Below are 20,774 nucleotides of genomic sequence, written 5' to 3' on the forward strand. Positions count from 1 at the left end.
AGTTGTGCTACATACTATGCCCGTGATAGGATGTATGTACTAATCAGTTGGATTCGTTGATGGAGGTCGAGTCGTCGATCAGTGTGACTCATGCAAAATCCTCTGATGCGCGTGAGAATCCGCCTGCACGTGAGTGTTAACATGCGCTGCGGACAGTCAGTCACCTCAAGACCCAAGATACGTTGTTCCCCTACAATCCGGTTGCATGGGCGTTCGATGGTCAATGATCGTGGCCCTAGTGGCATTAGCACCATTTTGTTGGATTTTAACATGGCACCGGATGCTCGTTCATAAACGTGGAGGACTCGGCGAACCGAATCGATGTCATTGGCGTTTGCTACAAACACACCTACCACATCCGCGTATGCCGCACTGCGGAAGGTGACGCCTGGGAAAGGAACACCATCGACCATCCGTCCGATGTCACGCAGCATGGGGTCCAGCGCCAAAGCGATAAAATACACTGACAAGGGACAGCCTTGTCGAACTGATCGTCTGATGGGAATTGGTCGTGATCTGCAGCCGTTCACAATGATTCTGGAATTTGCTCCATCCAAGAAGTGCCGGATGACTCTTATGAAGTGCTCCCCGAAACCCTTCCGCGACATAACGGCCAGCAGGTAAGGATGGGAGAAGGCACCGGCGAAATCTAGAGATCAATTGAAGCCGGGGTTCGAGCGTCGGCGGTGGGTGAGTAAGACAGCATCACGGTATATAGAAGCAGCGGTGAAGGTGGTTCGATTCGAAACGCCAGTGTACCTTATTCATTACCTGTTTAAGATGTGAAGCCACACTTCGTGCCACCAACTTATAATCAGTGTTAAGAACACGCCCTTAGCCCGACAGTGACCTGTGACCTTTGGATTAAGGACAATACGTACAGCTAGAAAATCGGCGGGTAGCTCGCAACCAGCAAACATCTCCTCGCACGTTTTGCAGAAGCGGTCTCCTAACAGGCCGGAAAACCTAGCACTTCGATTAGTGCTGGAATGGCACAATCGAAGGGCGGTATCCTTGCGGAGTACCGCCAGAGATGAAAAACCGCAGTGTCAGGGCCTAAATGCTTGCAGCGTGTGCGCTCCACATGTGGGAGTGACACACGGTGGTGCGGGCCGATATGGCAACAGGCGACCGTCGAAAACATCGCAAAGGCAAGTGCCGGAAGGAACGACCAAATACGAGATCACTCGTCAACATCCCAGTACTACCCTCCATGTCGAGGAGTAAACTGCGACTCCCATTTGAACGCCGCTAGCTGCCAGGGCAGTGGAGAAGCCGTGAGGCCGCCCCACAGCAGCGTCAGGCCGGTGCGAGCTATACTGGCGCGAGCTACACCTAGCCGAGTGCTTACATCGTCCACCGCCTACTGCATATGTGTGTGTGCGTGTGTACACACGTATTCAGCGTGCGTGCGGCGGCGATGACGACGACGTTCGCGAGGAGCTAAGGATATAACTCCAAAAAATGTAATTAAAATTATCTGTGCCCGGACCATAAGAGACGCTAACGAGGCATCCGAAGGCACTGTCCTGTGCCCCCATAAATTACCAGCCTAGCGTAATGCGGCTGCAAGTGCCGTCCGGCTAACCGCAAAAAAAAAAAAAAAAAATTCTTAAGATAATCTTAAATTAATGAAAAGAAATCGTGGTGTGTAAGCAACTAACTACTGGGCACATCAACAACTACGACAAGTTTTGCTACCAGCGGAATATCTGATCACTGCAGAAAGTTAACCCATTTCAGGCTGTGTTTTAATTAATTTTAGGTGGGCCGATCCCGGCGGTACTTCAATGCCGGGCCAACCCGCGACAGAGGTGGAGCAAGCCCCTAGCACTCCGTCATAAGCCAAAAATGAGTGTAATATTCTGGTCGTGTGATGCAGGACGTATCAGATATTAAGCTGATAAGACAAATACTACACTTTTTTCCCTCCTACCTCCCCTATAGACCTACCTTTTCCTCTCCAAAAATGCCACCATCCTCTAGTGTCGACGCAGCACGTAAAGCAGGGTGTTGTTAGTAGCAAGACTTATTGCCATAAATCGAAAATAAAAGCGGAGGCATACTCTGCTATGCCTTGGGGGCGACGACACACTACTCAGAAAAACACCTCCCTCTCCAGGTGTGAAGCAAGTGATGATGTTAAAAACTAAATAGAAAGAAATAAATAAAGACAGAAATGAAGGCAAAATAAAAAACAAACAGCGACGGCAGCACACTCAAACGAAACTGGCGAGATAATCCCATCGCCCATAGAATTAACGAAGTAATAATCCTCTAAAATAGATTATGTGTTTTCCAATTTTCCAATAATTTTTCATACAAGGTTCACACAATTTCCGTGTTACCAATTTCCATATTATCAGTATCATAGAACAGTCTACTCTAGTGATGCCCTGAAGGCCAATATCAAATCTGGGGTATGGGTAAGTCAAGGGTAGTTTGAAAGTCTGAGTGACAAAGATCCAGGGGTACACTCAGGCAATTCTTATACGAGGTGCCTTAGTCAGCCCGGAACACCTTTTGATAACCATGAACCATTGCAACTTTAAGAAATCTTGCAAAAGTAATGGTATATTTCCGGTCAGATTCCGCCAGGCGATGCTGGCTCCAAAGGTAGTCCATGAAAGAGACAGCATCAGTGAGGCAAAGGTCATAGATCGTGAAAATGGTGTGGCCCAAGAGCCACACCATTGCGTTACGTCGTGTTCGTTGGTTGGTCTGAATATCATGGGTAAGGAACCAGTCGGTTGACACATAGTCCAGTGTAGTCCCACCGATCAGCGCTAATAGCACACGTGCAAGGTCCCACACTTCTGTGACGTGAGGGCATAAGAGACGATGCTCTCTGGTGTCTACGTCACCACATCGGCCGCAAGCAGCCGAGGGCCATAGGCGGATGGCCGCCAGGCGGTGATTAGTGGGTATTAAATTGTTTACAACGCGATACCATAGCGCTGAAACTTCTGTGGGAAGGGCTGGGTGGTTGATATTAGCCCAAGCTTGGTGCCAGATGACCGACGGTCGTCTGTCCTCCAATTTATGTGGTGTGGGCTGGCCTCGAAGCGCCTAGTAAAGGCGCTTCGATGTGCGTGCCTTGTCGGTGGCCACTGTTAGGACGTAACTTTGATTGAGGTAATAGTCCTTGACTGTCGTCATCCGGAATGGAATATGTGTCAAACATACTGGTGCACGCGCCGATTGTGGGCGATAACGGTCGAAAAGCACCGCTGTTGTACCACCTGGGTCAATCTCACGCAAAGTGGCGATACTTTGAATCAGGATTGCCGCACATTTGCGGGGAAAGTCAATGAGTCCAAGGCCACTATCGACCTTTGGCAGTGTACAATTCTGCGCATCAACTTTGAATAGTGCATGCCGCCACAATAGGCAATATACTGTTTGTTAGATGGCTCTGCTGGTTTGTTTCGGTAGCGTATGGAGTTGTGCTACATACTATGCCCGTGATAGGATGTATGTACTAATCAGTTGGATTCGTTGATGGAGGTCGAGTCGTCGATCAGTGTGACTCATGCAAAATCCTCTGATGCGCGTGAGAATCCGCCTGCACGTGAGTGTTAACATGCGCTGCGGACAGTCAGTCACCTCAAGACCCAAGATACGTTGTTCCCCTACAATCCGGTTGCATGGGCGTTCGATGGTCAATGATCGTGGCCCTAGTGGCATTACCACCATTTTGTTGGATTTTAACATGGCACCGGATGCTCGTTCATAAACGTGGAGGACTCGGCGAACCGAATCGATGTCATTGGCGTTTGCTACAAACACACCTACACCATCCGCGTATGCCGCACTGCGGAAGGTGACGCCTGGGAAAGGAACACCATCGACCATCCGTCCGATGTCACGCAGCATGGGGTCCAGCGCCAAAGCGATAAAATACACTGACAAGGGACAGCCTTGTCGAACTGATCGTCTGATGGGAATTGGTCGTGATCTGCAGCCGTTCACAATGATTCTGGAATTTGCTCCATCCAAGAAGTGCCGGATGACTCTTATGAAGTGCTCCCCGAAACCCTTCCGCGACATAACGGCCAGCAGGTAAGGATGGGAGAAGGCACCGGCGAAATCTAGAGATCAATTGAAGCCGGGGTTCGAGCGTCGGCGGTGGGTGAGTAAGACAGCATCACGGTATATAGAAGCAGCGGTGAAGGTGGTTCGATTCGAAACGCCAGTGTACCTTATTCATTACCTGTTTAAGATGTGAAGCCACACTTCGTGCCACCAACTTATAATCAGTGTTAAGAACACGTCCTTAGCCCGACAGTGACCTGTGACCTTTGGATTAAGGACAATACGTACAGCTAGAAAATCGGCGGGTAGCTCGCAACCAGCAAACATCTCCTCGCACGTTTTGCAGAAGCGGTCTCCTAACAGGCCGGAAAACCTAGCACTTCGATTAGTGCTGGAATGGCACAATCGAAGGGCGGTATCCTTGCGGAGTACCGCCAGAGATGAAAAACCGCAGTGTCAGGGCCTAAATGCTTGCAGCGTGTGCGCTCCACATGTGGGAGTGACACACGGTGGTGCGGGCCGATATGGCAACAGGCGACCGTCGAAAACATCGCAAAGACAAGTGCCGGAAGGAACGACCAAATACGAGATCACTCGTCAACATCCCAGTACTACCCTCCATGTCGAGGAGTAAACTGCGACTCCCATTTGAACGCCGCTAGCTGCCAGGGCAGTGGAGAAGCCGTGAGGCCGCCCCACAGCAGCGTCAGGCCGGTGCGAGCTATACTGGCGCGAGCTACACCTAGCCGAGTGCTTACATCGTCCACCGCCTACTGCATATGTGTGTGTGCGTGTGTACACACGTATTCAGCGTGCGTGCGGCGGCGATGACGACGACGTTCGCGAGGAGCTAAGGATATAACTCCAAAAAATGTAATTAAAATTATCTGTGCCCGGACCATAAGAGACGCTAACGAGGCATCCGAAGGCACTGTCCTGTGCCCCCATAAATTACCAGCCTAGCGTAATGCGGCTGCAAGTGCCGTCCGGCTAACCGCAAAAAAAAAAAAAAAAAATTCTTAAGATAATCTTAAATTAATGAAAAGAAATCGTGGTGTGTAAGCAACTAACTACTGGGCACATCAACAACTACGACAAGTTTTGCTACCAGCGGAATATCTGATCACTGCAGAAAGTTAACCCATTTCAGGCTGTGTTTTAATTAATTTTAGGTGGGCCGATCCCGGCGGTACTTCAATGCCGGGCCAACCCGCGACAGAGGTGGAGCAAGCCCCTAGCACTCCGTCATAAGCCAAAAATGAGTGTAATATTCTGGTCGTGTGATGCAGGACGTATCAGATATTAAGCTGATAAGACAAATACTACACTTTTTTCCCTCCTACCTCCCCTATAGACCTACCTTTTCCTCTCCAAAAATGCCACCATCCTCTAGTGTCGACGCAGCACGTAAAGCAGGGTGTTGTTAGTAGCAAGACTTATTGCCATAAATCGAAAATAAAAGCGGAGGCATACTCTGCTATGCCTTGGGGGCGACGACACACTACTCAGAAAAACACCTCCCTCTCCAGGTGTGAAGCAAGTGATGATGTTAAAAACTAAATAGAAAGAAATAAATAAAGACAGAAATGAAGGCAAAATAAAAAACAAACAGCGACGGCAGCACACTCAAACGAAACTGGCGAGATAATCCCATCGCCCATAGAATTAACGAAGTAATAATCCTCTAAAATAGATTATGTGTTTTCCAATTTTCCAATAATTTTTCATACAAGGTTCACACAATTTCCGTGTTACCAATTTCCATATTATCAGTATCATAGAACAGTCTACTCTAGTGATGCCCTGAAGGCCAATATCAAATCTGGGGTATGGGTAAGTCAAGGGTAGTTTGAAAGTCTGAGTGACAAAGATCCAGGGGTACACTCAGGCAATTCTTATACGAGGTGCCTTAGTCAGCCCGGAACACCTTTTGATAACCATGAACCATTGCAACTTTAAGAAATCTTGCAAAAGTAATGGTATATTTCCGGTCAGATTCCGCCAGGCGATGCTGGCTCCAAAGGTAGTCCATGAAAGAGACAGCATCAGTGAGGCAAAGGTCATAGATCGTGAAAATGGTGTGGCCCAAGAGCCACACCATTGCGTTACGTCGTGTTCGTTGGTTGGTCTGAATATCATGGGTAAGGAACCAGTCGGTTGACACATAGTCCAGTGTAGTCCCACCGATCAGCGCTAATAGCACACGTGCAAGGTCCCACACTTCTGTGACGTGAGGGCATAAGAGACGATGCTCTCTGGTGTCTACGTCACCACATCGGCCGCAAGCAGCCGAGGGCCATAGGCGGATGGCCGCCAGGCGGTGATTAGTGGGTATTAAATTGTTTACAACGCGATACCATAGCGCTGAAACTTCTGTGGGAAGGGCTGGGTGGTTGATATTAGCCCAAGCTTGGTGCCAGATGACCGACGGTCGTCTGTCCTCCAATTTATGTGGTGTGGGCTGGCCTCGAAGCGCCTAGTAAAGGCGCTTCGATGTGCGTGCCTTGTCGGTGGCCACTGTTAGGACGTAACTTTGATTGAGGTAATAGTCCTTGACTGTCGTCATCCGGAATGGAATATGTGTCAAACATACTGGTGCACGCGCCGATTGTGGGCGATAACGGTCGAAAAGCACCGCTGTTGTACCACCTGGGTCAATCTCACGCAAAGTGGCGATACTTTGAATCAGGATTGCCGCACATTTGCGGGGAAAGTCAATGAGTCCAAGGCCACTATCGACCTTTGGCAGTGTACAATTCTGCGCATCAACTTTGAATAGTGCATGCCGCCACAATAGGCAATATACTGTTTGTTAGATGGCTCTGCTGGTTTGTTTCGGTAGCGTATGGAGTTGTGCTACATACTATGCCCGTGATAGGATGTATGTACTAATCAGTTGGATTCGTTGATGGAGGTCGAGTCGTCGATCAGTGTGACTCATGCAAAATCCTCTGATGCGCGTGAGAATCCGCCTGCACGTGAGTGTTAACATGCGCTGCGGACAGTCAGTCACCTCAAGACCCAAGATACGTTGTTCCCCTACAATCCGGTTGCATGGGCGTTCGATGGTCAATGATCGTGGCCCTAGTGGCATTACCACCATTTTGTTGGATTTTAACATGGCACCGGATGCTCGTTCATAAACGTGGAGGACTCGGCGAACCGAATCGATGTCATTGGCGTTTGCTACAAACACACCTACACCATCCGCGTATGCCGCACTGCGGAAGGTGACGCCTGGGAAAGGAACACCATCGACCATCCGTCCGATGTCACGCAGCATGGGGTCCAGCGCCAAAGCGATAAAATACACTGACAAGGGACAGCCTTGTCGAACTGATCGTCTGATGGGAATTGGTCGTGATCTGCAGCCGTTCACAATGATTCTGGAATTTGCTCCATCCAAGAAGTGCCGGATGACTCTTATGAAGTGCTCCCCGAAACCCTTCCGCGACATAACGGCCAGCAGGTAAGGATGGGAGAAGGCACCGGCGAAATCTAGAGATCAATTGAAGCCGGGGTTCGAGCGTCGGCGGTGGGTGAGTAAGACAGCATCACGGTATATAGAAGCAGCGGTGAAGGTGGTTCGATTCGAAACGCCAGTGTACCTTATTCATTACCTGTTTAAGATGTGAAGCCACACTTCGTGCCACCAACTTATAATCAGTGTTAAGAACACGTCCTTAGCCCGACAGTGACCTGTGACCTTTGGATTAAGGACAATACGTACAGCTAGAAAATCGGCGGGTAGCTCGCAACCAGCAAACATCTCCTCGCACGTTTTGCAGAAGCGGTCTCCTAACAGGCCGGAAAACCTAGCACTTCGATTAGTGCTGGAATGGCACAATCGAAGGGCGGTATCCTTGCGGAGTACCGCCAGAGATGAAAAACCGCAGTGTCAGGGCCTAAATGCTTGCAGCGTGTGCGCTCCACATGTGGGAGTGACACACGGTGGTGCGGGCCGATATGGCAACAGGCGACCGTCGAAAACATCGCAAAGACAAGTGCCGGAAGGAACGACCAAATACGAGATCACTCGTCAACATCCCAGTACTACCCTCCATGTCGAGGAGTAAACTGCGACTCCCATTTGAACGCCGCTAGCTGCCAGGGCAGTGGAGAAGCCGTGAGGCCGCCCCACAGCAGCGTCAGGCCGGTGCGAGCTATACTGGCGCGAGCTACACCTAGCCGAGTGCTTACATCGTCCACCGCCTACTGCATATGTGTGTGTGCGTGTGTACACACGTATTCAGCGTGCGTGCGGCGGCGACGACGACGACGTTCGCGAGGAGCTAAGGATATAACTCCAAAAAATGTAATTAAAATTATCTGTGCCCGGACCATAAGAGCCGCTAACGAGGCATCCGAAGGCACTGTCCTGTGCCCCCATAAATTACCAGCCTAGCGTAATGCGGCTGCAAGTGCCGTCCGGCTAACCGCAAAAAAAAAAAAAATTCTTAAGATAATCTTAAATTAATGAAAAGAAATCGTGGTGTGTAAGCAACTAACTACTGGGCACATCAACAGCTACGACAAGTTTTGCTACCAGCGGAATATCTGATCACTGCAGAAAGTTAACCCATTTCAGGCTGTGTTTTAATTAATTTTAGGTGGGCCGATCCCGGCGGTACTTCAATGCCGGGCCAACCCGCGACAGAGGTGGAGCAAGCCCCTAGCACTCCGTCATAAGCCAAAAATGAGTGTAATATTCTGGTCGTGTGATGCAGGACGTATCAGATATTAAGCTGATAAGACAAATACTACACTTTTTTCCCTCCTACCTCGCCTATAGACCTACCTTTTCCTCTCCAAAAATGCCGCCATCCTCTAGTGTCGACGCAGCACGTAAAGCAGGGTGTTGTTAGTAGCAAGACTTATTGCCATAAACCGAAAATAAAAGCGGAGGCATACTCTGCTATGCCTTGGGGGCGACGACACACTACTCAGAAACACACCTCCCTCTCCAGGTGTGAAGCAAGTGATGATGTTAAAAACTAAATAGAAAGAAATAAATAAAGACAGAAATGAAGGCAAAATAAAAAAAAACAGCGACGGCAGCACACTCAAACGAAACTGGCGAGATAATCCCATCGCCCATAGAATTAACGAAGTAATAATCCTTTAAGATAGATTATGTGTTTTCCAATTTTCCAATAATTTTTCATACAAGGTTCACACAATTTCCGTGTTACCAATTTCCATATTATCAGTATCATAGAACAGTCTACTCTAGTGATGCCCTGAAGGCCAATATCAAATCTGGGGTATGGGTAAGTCAAGGGTAGTTTGAAAGTCTGAGTGACAAAGATCCAGGGGTACACTCAGGCAATTCTTATACGAGGTGCCTTAGTCAGCCCGGAACACCTTTTGATAACCATGAACCATTGCAAATTTAAGAAATCTTGCAAAAGTAATGGTATATTTCCGGTCAGATTCCGCCAGGCGATGCTGGCTCCAAAGGTAGTCCATGAAAGAGACAGAATCGGTGAGGCAAAGGTCATAGATCGTGAAAATGGTGTGGCCCAAGAGCCACACCATTGCGTTACGTCGTGTTCGTTGGTTGGTCTGAATATCAGGGGTAAGGAACCAGTCGATTGACACATAGTCCAGTGTAGTCCCACCGATCAGCGCTAATAGCACACGTGCAAGGTCCCACACTTCTGTGACGTGAGGGCATAAGAGACGATGCTCTCTGGTGTCTACGTCACCACATCGGCCGCAAGCAGCCGAGGGCCATAGGCGGATGGCCACCAGGCGGTGATTAGTGGGTATTAAATTGTTTACAACGCGATACCATAGCGCTGAAACTTCTGTGGGAAGGGCTGGGTGGTTGATATTAGCCCAAGCTTGGTGTCAGATGACCGACGGTCGTCTGTCCTCCAATTTATGTGGTGTGGGCTGGCCTCGAAGCGCCTAGTAAAGGCGCTTCGATGTGCGTGCCTTGTCGGTGGCCACTGTTAGGACGTAACTTTGATTGAGGTAATAGTCCTTGACTGTCGTCATCCGGAATGGAATATGTGTCAAACATACTGGTGCACGCGCCGATTGTGGGCGATAACGGTCGAAAAGCACCGCTGTTGTACCACCTGGGTCAATCTCACGCAAAGTGGCGATACTTTGAATCAGGATTGCCGCACATTTGCGGGGAAAGTCAATGAGTCCAAGGCCACTATCGACCTTTGGCAGTGTACAATTCTGCGCATCAACTTTGAATAGTGCATGCCGCCACAATAGGCAATATACTGTTTGTGAGATGGCTCTGCTGGTTTGTTTCGGTAGCGTATGGAGTTGTGCTACATACTATGCCCGTGATAGGATGTATGTACTAATCAGTTGGATTCGTTGATGGAGGTCGAGTCGTCGATCAGTGTGACTCATGCAAAATCCTCTGATGCGCGTGAGAATCCGCCTGCACGTGAGTGTTAACATGCGCTGCGGACAGTCAGTCACCTCAAGACCCAAGATACGTTGTTCCCCTACAATCCGGTTGCATGGGCGTTCGATGGTCAATGATCGTGCCCCGAGTGGCATTAGCACCATTTTGTTGGATTTTAACATGGCACCGGATGCTCGTTCATAAACGTGGAGGACTCGGCGAACCGAATCGATGTCATTGGCGTTTGCTACAAACACACCTACACCATCCGCGTATGCCGCACTGCGGAAGGTGACGCCTGGGAAAGGAACACCATCGACCATCCATCCGATGTCACGCAGCATGGGGTCCAGCGCCAAAGCGATAAAATACACTGACAAGGGACAGCCTTGTCGAACTGATCGTCTGATGGGAATTGGTCGTGATCTGCAGCCGTTCACAATGATTCTGGAATTTGCTCCATCCAAGAAGTGCCGGATGTGTCTTATGAAGTGCTCCCCGAAACCCTTCCGCGACATAACGGCCAGCAGGTAAGGATGGGAGAAGGCACCGGCGAAATCTAGAGATCAATTGAAGCCGGGGTTCGAGCGTCGGCGGTGGGTGAGTAAGACAGCATCACGGTATATAGAAGCAGCGGTGAAGGTGGTTCGATTCGAAACGCCAGTGTACCTTATTCATTACCTGTTTAAGATGTGAAGCCACACTTCGTGCCACCAACTTATAATCAGTGTTAAGAACACGTCCTTAGCCCGACAGTGACCTGTGACCTTTGGATTAAGGACCATACATACAGCTAGAAAATCGGCGGGTAGCTCGCAACCAGCAAACATCTCCTCGCACGTTTTGCAGAAGCGGTCTCCTAACAGGCCGGAAAACCTAGCACTTCGATTAGTGCTGGAATGGCACAATCGAAGGGCGGTATCCTTGCGGAGTACCGCCAGAGATGAAAAACCGCAGTGTCAGGGCCTAAATGCTTGCAGCGTGTGCGCTCCACATGTGGGAGTGACACACGGTGGTGCGGGCCGATATGGCAACAGGCGACCGTCGAAAACATCACAAAGGCAAGTGCCGGAAGGAACGACCAAATACGAGATCACTCGTCAACATCCCAGTACTACCATCCATGTCGAGGAGTAAACTGCGACTCCCATTTGAACGCCGCTAGCTGCCAGGGCAGTGGAGAAGCCGTGAGGCCGCCCCACAGCAGCGTCAGGCCGGTGCGAGCTATACTCGCGCGAGCTACACCTAGCCGAGTGCTTACATCGTCCACCGCCTACTGCATATGTGTGTGTGCGTGTGTACACACGTATTCAGCGTGCGTGCGGCTGCGACGACGACGACGACGTTCGCGAGGAGCTAAGGTTATAACTCCAAAAAATTTAATTAAAATTATCTGTGCCCGGACCATAAGAGACGCTAACGAGGCATCCGAAGGCACTGTCCTGTGCCCCCATAAATTACCAGCCTAGCGTAATGCGGCTGCAAGTGCCGTCCGGCTAACCGCAAAAAAAAAAAAATTCTTAAGATAATCTTAAATTAATGAAAAGAAATCGTGGTGTGTAAGCAACTAACTACTGGGCACATCAACAACTACGACAAGTTTTGCTACCAGCGGAATATCTGATCACTGCAGAAAGTTAACCCATTAAAGGCTGTGTTTTAATTAATTTTAGGTGGGCCGATCCCGGCGGTACTTCAATGCCGGGCCAACCCGCGACAGAGGTGGAGCAAGCCCCTAGCACTCCGTCATAAGCCAAAAATGAGTGTAATATTCTGGTCGTGTGATGCAGGACGTATCAGATATTAAGCTGATAAGACAAATACTACACTTTTTTCCCTCCTACCTCCCCTATAGACCTACCTTTTCCTCTCCAAAAATGCCGCCATCCTCTAGTGTCGACGCAGCACGTAAAGCAGGGTGTTGTTAGTAGCAAGACTTATTGCCATAAACCGAAAATAAAAGCGGAGGCATACTCTGCTATGCCTTGGGGGCGACGACACACTACTCAGAAACACACCTCCCTCTCCAGGTGTGAAGCAAGTGATGATGTTAAAAACTAAATAGAAAGAAATAAATAAAGACAGAAATGAAGGCAAAATAAAAAAAAACAGCGACGGCAGCACACTCAAACGAAACTGGCGAGATAATCCCATCGCCCATAGAATTAACGAAGTAATAATCCTTTAAGATAGATTATGTGTTTTCCAATTTTCCAATAATTTTTCATACAAGGTTCACACAATTTCCGTGTTACCAATTTCCATATTATCAGTATCATAGAACAGTCTACTCTAGTGATGCCCTGAAGGCCAATATCAAATCTGGGGTATGGGTAAGTCAAGGGTAGTTTGAAAGTCTGAGTGACAAAGATCCAGGGGTACACTCAGGCAATTCTTATACGAGGTGCCTTAGTCAGCCCAGAACACCTTTTGATAACCATGAACCATTGCAACTTTAAGAAATCTTGCAAAAGTAATGGTATATTTCCGGTCAGATTCCGCCAGGCGATGCTGGCTCCAAAGGTAGTCCATGAAAGAGACAGCATCGGTGAGGCAAAGGTCATAGATCGTGAAAATGGTGTGGCCCAAGAGCCACACCATTGCGTTACGTCGTGTTCGTTGGTTGGTCTGAATATCAGGGGTAAGGAACCAGTCGATTGACACATAGTCCAGTGTAGTCCCACCGATCAGCGCTAATAGCACACGTGCAAGGTCCCACACTTCTGTGACGTGAGGGCATAAGAGACGATGCTCTCTGGTGTCTACGTCACCACATCGGCCGCAAGCAGCCGAGGGCCATAGGCGGATGGCCACCAGGCGGTGATTAGTGGGTATTAAATTGTTTACAACGCGATACCATAGCGCTGAAACTTCTGTGGGAAGGGCTGGGTGGTTGATATTAGCCCAAGCTTGGTGTCAGATGACCGACGGTCGTCTGTCCTCCAATTTATGTGGTGTGGGCTGGCCTCGAAGCGCCTAGTAAAGGCGCTTCGATGTGCGTGCCTTGTCGGTGGCCACTGTTAGGACGTAACTTTGATTGAGGTAATAGTCCTTGACTGTCGTCATCCGGAATGGAATATGTGTCAAACATACTGGTGCACGCGCCGATTGTGGGCGATAACGGTCGAAAAGCACCGCTGTTGTACCACCTGGGTCAATCTCACGCAAAGTGGCGATACTTTGAATCAGGATTGCCGCACATTTGCGGGGAAAGTCAATGAGTCCAAGGCCACTATCGACCTTTGGCAGTGTACAATTCTGCGCATCAACTTTGAATAGTGCATGCCGCCACAATAGGCAATATACTGTTTGTGAGATGGCTCTGCTGGTTTGTTTCGGTAGGGTATGGAGTTGTGCTACATACTATGCCCGTGATAGGATGTATGTACTAATCAGTTGGATTCGTTGATGGAGGTCGAGTCGTCGATCAGTGTGACTCATGCAAAATCCTCTGATGCGCGTGAGAATCCGCCTGCACGTGAGTGTTAACATGCGCTGCGGACAGTCAGTCACCTCAAGACCCAAGATACGTTGTTCCCCTACAATCCGGTTGCATGGGCGTTCGATGGTCAATGATCGTGGCCCTAGTGGCATTAGCACCATTTTGTTGGATTTTAACATGGCACCGGATGCTCGTTCATAAACGTGGAGGACTCGGCGAACCGAATCGATGTCATTGGCGTTTGCTACAAACACACCTACACCATCCGCGTATGCCGCACTGCGGAAGGTGACGCCTGGGAAAGGAACACCATCGACCATCCATCCGATGTCACGCAGCATGGGGTCCAGCGCCAAAGCGATAAAATACACTGACAAGGGACAGCCTTGTCGAACTGATCGTCTGATGGGAATTGGTCGTGATCTGCAGCCGTTCACAATGATTCTGGAATTTGCTCCATCCAAGAAGTGCAGGATGTCTCTTATGAAGTGCTCCCCAAAACCCTTCCGCGACATAACGGCCAGCAGGTAAGGATGGGAGAAGGCACCGGCGAAATCTAGAGATCAATTGAAGCCGGGGTTCGAGCGTCGCCGGTGGGTGAGTAAGACAGCATCACGGTATATAGAAGCAGCGGTGAAGGTGGTTCGATTCGAAACGCCAGTGTACCTTATTCATTACCTGTTTAAGATGTGAAGCCACACTTCGTGCCACCAACTTATAATCAGTGTTAAGAACACGTCCTTAGCCCGACAGTGACCTGTGACCTTTGGATTAAGGACCATACATACAGCTAGAAAATCGGCGGGTAGCTCGCAACCAGCAAACATCTCCTCGCACGTTTTGCAGAAGCGGTCTCCTAACAGGCCGGAAAACCTAGCACTTCGATTAGTGCTGGAATGGCACAATCGAAGGGCGGTATCCTTGCGGAGTACCGCCAGAGATGAAAAACCGCAGTGTCAGGGCCTAAATGCTTGCAGCGTGTGCGCTCCACATGTGGGAGTGACACACGGTGGTGCGGGCCGATATGGCAACAGGCGACCGTCGAAAACATCACAAAGGCAAGTGCCGGAAGGAACGACCAAATACGAGATCACTCGTCAACATCCCAGTACTACCATCCATGTCGAGGAGTAAACTGCGACTCCCATTTGAACGCCGCTAGCTGCCAGGGCAGTGGAGAAGCCGTGAGGCCGCCCCACAGCAGCGTCAGGCCGGTGCGAGCTATACTGGCGCGAGCTACACCTAGCCGAGTGCTTACATCGTCCACCGCCTACTGCATATGTGTGTGTGCGTGTGTACACACGTATTCAGCGTGCGTGCTGCGGCGACGACGACGACGTTCGCGAGGAGCTAAGGTTATAACTCCAAAAAATTTAATTACAATTATCTGTGCCCGGACCATAAGAGACGCTAACGAGGCATCCGAAGGCACTGTCCTGTGCCCCCATAAATTACCAGCCTAGCGTAATGCGGCTGCAAGTGCCGTCCGGCTAACCGCAAAAAAAAAAAAAAAAATTCTTAAGATAATCTTAAATTAATGAAAAGAAATCGTGGTGTGTAAGCAACTAACTACTGGGCACATCAACAACTACGACAAGTTTTGCTACCAGCGGAATATCTGATCACTGCAGAAAGTTAACCCATTTCAGGCTGTGTTTTAATTAATTTTAGGTGGGCCGATCCCGGCGGTACTTCAATGCCGGGCCAACCCGCGACAGAGGTGGAGCAAGCCCCTAGCACTCCGTCATAAGCCAAAAATGAGTGTAATATTCTGGTCGTGTGATGCAGGACGTATCAGATATTAAGCTGATAAGACAAATACTACACTTTTTTCCCTCCTACCTCGCCTATAGACCTACCTTTTCCTCTCCAAAAATGCCGCCATCCTCTAGTGTCGACGCAGCACGTAAAGCAGGGTGTTGTTAGTAGCAAGACTTATTGCCATAAACCGAAAATAAAAGCGGAGGCATACTCTGCTATGCCTTGGGGGCAACGACACACTACTCAGAAACACACCTCCCTCTCCAGGTGTGAAGCAAGTGATGATGTTAAAAACTAAATAGAAAGAAATAAATAAAGACAGAAATGAAGGCAAAATAAAAAAAAAACAGCGACGGCAGCACACTCAAACGAAACTGGCGAGATAATCCCATCGCCCATAGAATTAACGAAGTAATAATCCTTTAAGATAGATTATGTGTTTTCCAATTTTCCAATAATTTTTCATACAAGGTTCACACAATTTCCGTGTTACCAATTTCCATATTATCAGTATCATAGAACAGTCTACTCTAGTGATGCCCTGAAGGCCAATATCAAATCTGGGGTATGGGTAAGTCAAGGGTAGTTTGAAAGTCTGAGTGACAAAGATCCAGGGGTACACTCAGGCTATTCTTATACGAGGTGCCTTAGTCAGCCCAGAACACCTTTTGATAACCATGAACCATTGCAACTTTAAGAAATCTTGCAAAAGTAATGGTATATTTCCGGTCAGATTCCGCCAGGCGATGCTGGCTCCAAAGGTAGTCCATGAAAGAGACAGCATCGGTGAGGCAAAGGTCATAGATCGTGAAAATGGTGTGGCCCAAGAGCCACACCATTGCGTTACGTCGTGTTCGTTGGTTGGTCTGAATATCAGGGGTAAGGAACCAGTCGATTGACACATAGTCCAGTGTAGTCCCACCGATCAGCGCTAATAGCACACGTGCAAGGTCCCACACTTCTGTGACGTGAGGGCATAAGAGACGATGCTCTCTGGTGTCTACGTCACCACATCGGCCGCAACCAGCCGAGGGCCATAGGCGGATGGCCACCAGGCGGTGATTAGTGGGTATTAAATTGTTTACAACGCGATACCATAGCGCTGAAACTTCTGTGGGAAGGGCTGGGTGGTTGATATTAGCCCAAGCTTGGTGTCAGATGACCGACGGTCGTCTGTCCTCCAATTTATGTGGTGTGGGCTGGCCTCGAAGCGCCTAGTAAAGGCGCTTCGATGTGCGTGCCTTGTCGGTGGCCACTGTTAGGACGTAACTTTGATTGAGGTAATAGTCCTTGACTGTCGTCATCCGGAATGGAATATGTGTCAAACATACTGGTGCACGCGCCGATTGTGGGCGATAACGGTCGAAAAGCACCGCTGTTGTACCACCTGGGTCAATCTCACGCAAAGTGGCGATACTTTGAATCAGGATTGCCGCACATTTGCGGGGAAAGTCAATGAGTCCAAGGCCACTATCGACCTTTGGCAGTGTACAATTCTGCGCATCAACTTTGAATAGTGCATGCCGCCACAATAGGCAATATACTGTTTGTGAGATGGCTCTGCTGGTTTGTTTCGGTAGCGTATGGAGTTGTGCTACATACTATGCCCGTGATAGGATGTATGTACTAATCAGTTGGATTCGTTGATGGAGGTCGAGTCGTCGATCAGTGTGACTCATGCAAAATCCTCTGATGCGCGTGAGAATCCGCCTGCACGTGAGTGTTAACATGCGCTGCGGACAGTCAGTCACCTCAAGACCCAAGATACGTTGTTCCCCTACAATCCGGTTGCATGGGCGTTCGATGGTCAATGATCGTGGCCCTAGTGGCATTAGCACCATTTTGTTGGATTTTAACATGGCACCGGATGCTCGTTCATAAACGTGGAGGACTCGGCGAACCGAATCGATGTCATTGGCGTTTGCTACAAACACACCTACACCATCCGCGTATGCCGCACTGCGGAAGGTGACGCCTGGGAAAGGAACACCATCGACCATCCATCCGATGTCACGCAGCATGGGGTCCAGCGCCAAAGCGATAAAATACACTGACAAGGGACAGCCTTGTCGAACTGATCGTCTGATGGGAATTGGTCGTGATCTGCAGCCGTTCACAATGATTCTGGAATTTGCTCCATCCAAGAAGTGCAGGATGTCTCTTATGAAGTGCTCCCCAAAACCCTTCCGCGACATAACGGCCAGAAGGTAAGGATGGGAGAAGGCACCGGCGAAATCTAGAGATCAATTGAAGCCGGGGTTCGAGCGTCGGCGGTGGGTGAGTAAGACAGCATCACGGTATATAGAAGCAGCGGTGAAGGTGGTTCGATTCGAAACGCCAGTGTACCTTATTCATTACCTGTTTAAGATGTGAAGCCACACTTCGTGCCACCAACTTATAATCAGTGTTAAGAACACGTCCTTAGCCCGACAGTGACCTGTGACCTTTGGATTAAGGACCATACATACAGCTAGAAAATCGGCGGGTAGCTCGCAACCAGCAAACATCTCCTCGCACGTTTTGCAGAAGCGGTCTCCTAACAGGCCGGAAAACCTAGCACTTCGATTAGTGCTGGAATGGCACAATCGAAGGGCGGTATCCTTGCGGAGTACCGCCAGAGATGAAAAACCGCAGTGTCAGGGCCTAAATGCTTGCAGCGTGTGCGCTCCACATGTGGGAGTGACACACGGTGGTGCGGGCCGATATGGCAACAGGCGACCGTCGAAAACATCACAAAGGCAAGTGCCGGAAGGAACGACCAAATACGAGATCACTCGTCAACATCCCAGTACTACCATCCATGTCGAGGAGTAAACTGCGACTCCCATTTGAACGCCGCTAGCTGCCAGGGCAGTGGAGAAGCCGTGAGGCCGCCCCACAGCAGCGTCAGGCCGGTGCGAGCTATACTGGCGCGAGCTACACCTAGCCGAGTGCTTACATCGTCCACCGCCTACTGCATATGTGTGTGTGCGTGTGTACACACGTATTCAGCGTGCGTGCGGCGGCGACGGCGACGACGTTCGCGAGGAGCTAAGGTTATAACTCCAAAAAATTTAATTAAAATTATCTGTGCCCGGTCCATAAGAGACGCTAACGAGGCATCCGAAGGCACTGTCCTGTGCCCCCATAAATTACCAGCCTAGCGTAATGCGGCTGCAAGTGCCGTCCGGCTAACCGCAAAAAAAAAAAAAAATTCTTAAGATAATCCTAAATTAATGAAAAGAAATCGTGGTGTGTAAGCAACTAACTACTGGGCACATCAACAACTACGACAAGTTTTGCTACCAGCGGAATATCTGATCACTGCAGAAAGTTACCCATTTCAGGCTGTGTTTTAATTAATTTTAGGTGGGCCGATCCCGGCGGTACTTCAATGCCGGGCCAACCCGCGACAGAGGTGGAGCAAGCCCCTAGCACTCCGTCATAAGCCAAAAATGAGTGTAATATTCTGGTCGTGTGATGCAGGACGTATCAGATATTAAGCTGATAAGACAAATACTACACTTTTTTCCCTCCTACCTCGCCTATAGACCTACCTTTTCCTCTCCAAAAATGCCGCCATCCTCTAGTGTCGACGCAGCACGTAAAGCAGGGTGTTGTTAGTAGCAAGACTTATTGCCATAAACCGAAAATAAAAGCGGAGGCATACTCTGCTATGCCTTGGGGGCGACGACACACTACTCAGAAACACACCTCCCTCTCCAGGTGTGAAGCAAGTGATGATGTTAAAAACTAAATAGAAAGAAATAAATAAAGACAGAAATGAAGGCAAAATAAAAAAAAACAGCGACGGCAGCACACTCAAACGAAACTGGCGAGATAATCCCATCGCCCATAGAATTAACGAAGTAATAATCCTTTAAGATAGATTATGTGTTTTCCAATTTTCCAATAATTTTTGATACAAGGTTCACACAATTTCCGTGTTACCAATTTCCATATTATCAGTATCATAGAACAGTCTACTCTAGTGATGCCCTGAAGGCCAATATCAAATCTGGGGTATGGGTAAGTCAAGGGTAGTTTGAAAGTCTGAGTGACAAAGATCCAGGGGTACACTCAGGCAATTCTTATACGAGGTGCCTTAGTCAGCCCAGAACACCTTTTGATAACCATGAACCATTGCAACTTTAAGAAATCTTGCAAAAGTAATGGTATATTTCCGGTCAGATTCCGCCAGGCGATGCTGGCTCCAAAGGTAGTCCATGAAAGAGACAGCATCGGTGAGGCAAAGGTCATAGATCGTGAAAATGGTGTGGCCCAAGAGCCACACCATGCGTTACGTCGTGTTCGTTGGTTGGTCTGAATATCAGGGGTAAGGAACCAGTCGATTGACACATAGTCCAGTGTAGTCCCACCGATCAGCGCTAATAGCACACGTGCAAGGTCCCACACTTCTGTGACGTGAGGGCATAAGAGACGATGCTCTCTGGTGTCTACGTCACCACATCGGCCGCAAGCAGCCGAGGGCCATAGGCGGATGGCCACCAGGCGGTGATTAGTGGGTATTAAATTGTTTACAACGCGATACCATAGCGCTGAAACTTCTGTGGGAAGGGCTGGGTGGTTGATATTAGCCCAAGCTTGGTGTCAGATGACCGACGGTCGTCTGTCCTCCAATTTATGTGGTGTGGGCTGGCCTCGAAGCGCCTAGTAAAGGCGCTTCGATGTGCGTGCCTTGTCGGTGGCCACTGTTAGGACGTAACTTTGATTGAGGTAATAGTCCTTGACTGTCGTCATCCGGAATGGAATATGTGTCAAACATACTGGTGCACGCGCCGATTGTGGGCGATAACGGTCGAAAAGCACCGCTGTTGTACCACCTGGGTCAATCTCACGCAAAGTGGCGATACTTTGAATCAGGATTGCCGCACATTTGCGGGGAAAGTCAATGAGTCCAAGGCCACTATCGACCTTTGGCAGTGTACAATTCTGCGCATCAACTTTGAATAGTGCATGCCGCCACAATAGGCAATATACTGTTTGTGAGATGGCTCTGCTGGTTTGTTTCGGTAGCGTATGGAGTTGTGCTACATACTATGCCCGTGATAGGATGTATGTACTAATCAGTTGGATTCGTTGATGGAGGTCGAGTCGTCGATCAGTGTGACTCATGCAAAATCCTCTGATGCGCGTGAGAATCCGCCTGCACGTGAGTGT

General features: G+C 49.1%; 3 non-coding genes and 3 pseudogenes across 3 annotated transcripts; all 6 read right to left on the reverse strand.

Annotated features, from left to right (window-relative positions):
- Positions 1–1,760: 1,760 nt before the first annotated feature.
- Positions 1,761–1,971, reverse strand: LOC124769443 (annotated as a pseudogene).
- Positions 1,972–5,202: 3,231 nt separating this feature from the next.
- LOC124769444 lies at positions 5,203–5,413 on the reverse strand (annotated as a pseudogene).
- Positions 5,414–8,640: 3,227 nt separating this feature from the next.
- Positions 8,641–8,831, reverse strand: LOC124769505. Its single transcript, XR_007013011.1, has one exon. It is a non-coding gene; the product is annotated as a U2 spliceosomal RNA (small nuclear RNA).
- Positions 8,832–12,079: 3,248 nt separating this feature from the next.
- On the reverse strand, positions 12,080–12,290 carry LOC124769446 (annotated as a pseudogene).
- A 3,229-nt stretch (positions 12,291–15,519) lies between these two features.
- LOC124769506 lies at positions 15,520–15,710 on the reverse strand. Its single transcript, XR_007013012.1, has one exon. It is a non-coding gene; the product is annotated as a U2 spliceosomal RNA (small nuclear RNA).
- A 3,247-nt stretch (positions 15,711–18,957) lies between these two features.
- Positions 18,958–19,148, reverse strand: LOC124769507. Its single transcript, XR_007013013.1, has one exon. It is a non-coding gene; the product is annotated as a U2 spliceosomal RNA (small nuclear RNA).
- Positions 19,149–20,774: the final 1,626 nt, after the last annotated feature.

Source organism: Schistocerca piceifrons, unplaced genomic scaffold (assembly GCF_021461385.2).
Source record: "Schistocerca piceifrons isolate TAMUIC-IGC-003096 unplaced genomic scaffold, iqSchPice1.1 HiC_scaffold_701, whole genome shotgun sequence".
In the NCBI taxonomy this organism is placed as follows: domain Eukaryota; kingdom Metazoa; phylum Arthropoda; class Insecta; order Orthoptera; family Acrididae; genus Schistocerca; species Schistocerca piceifrons.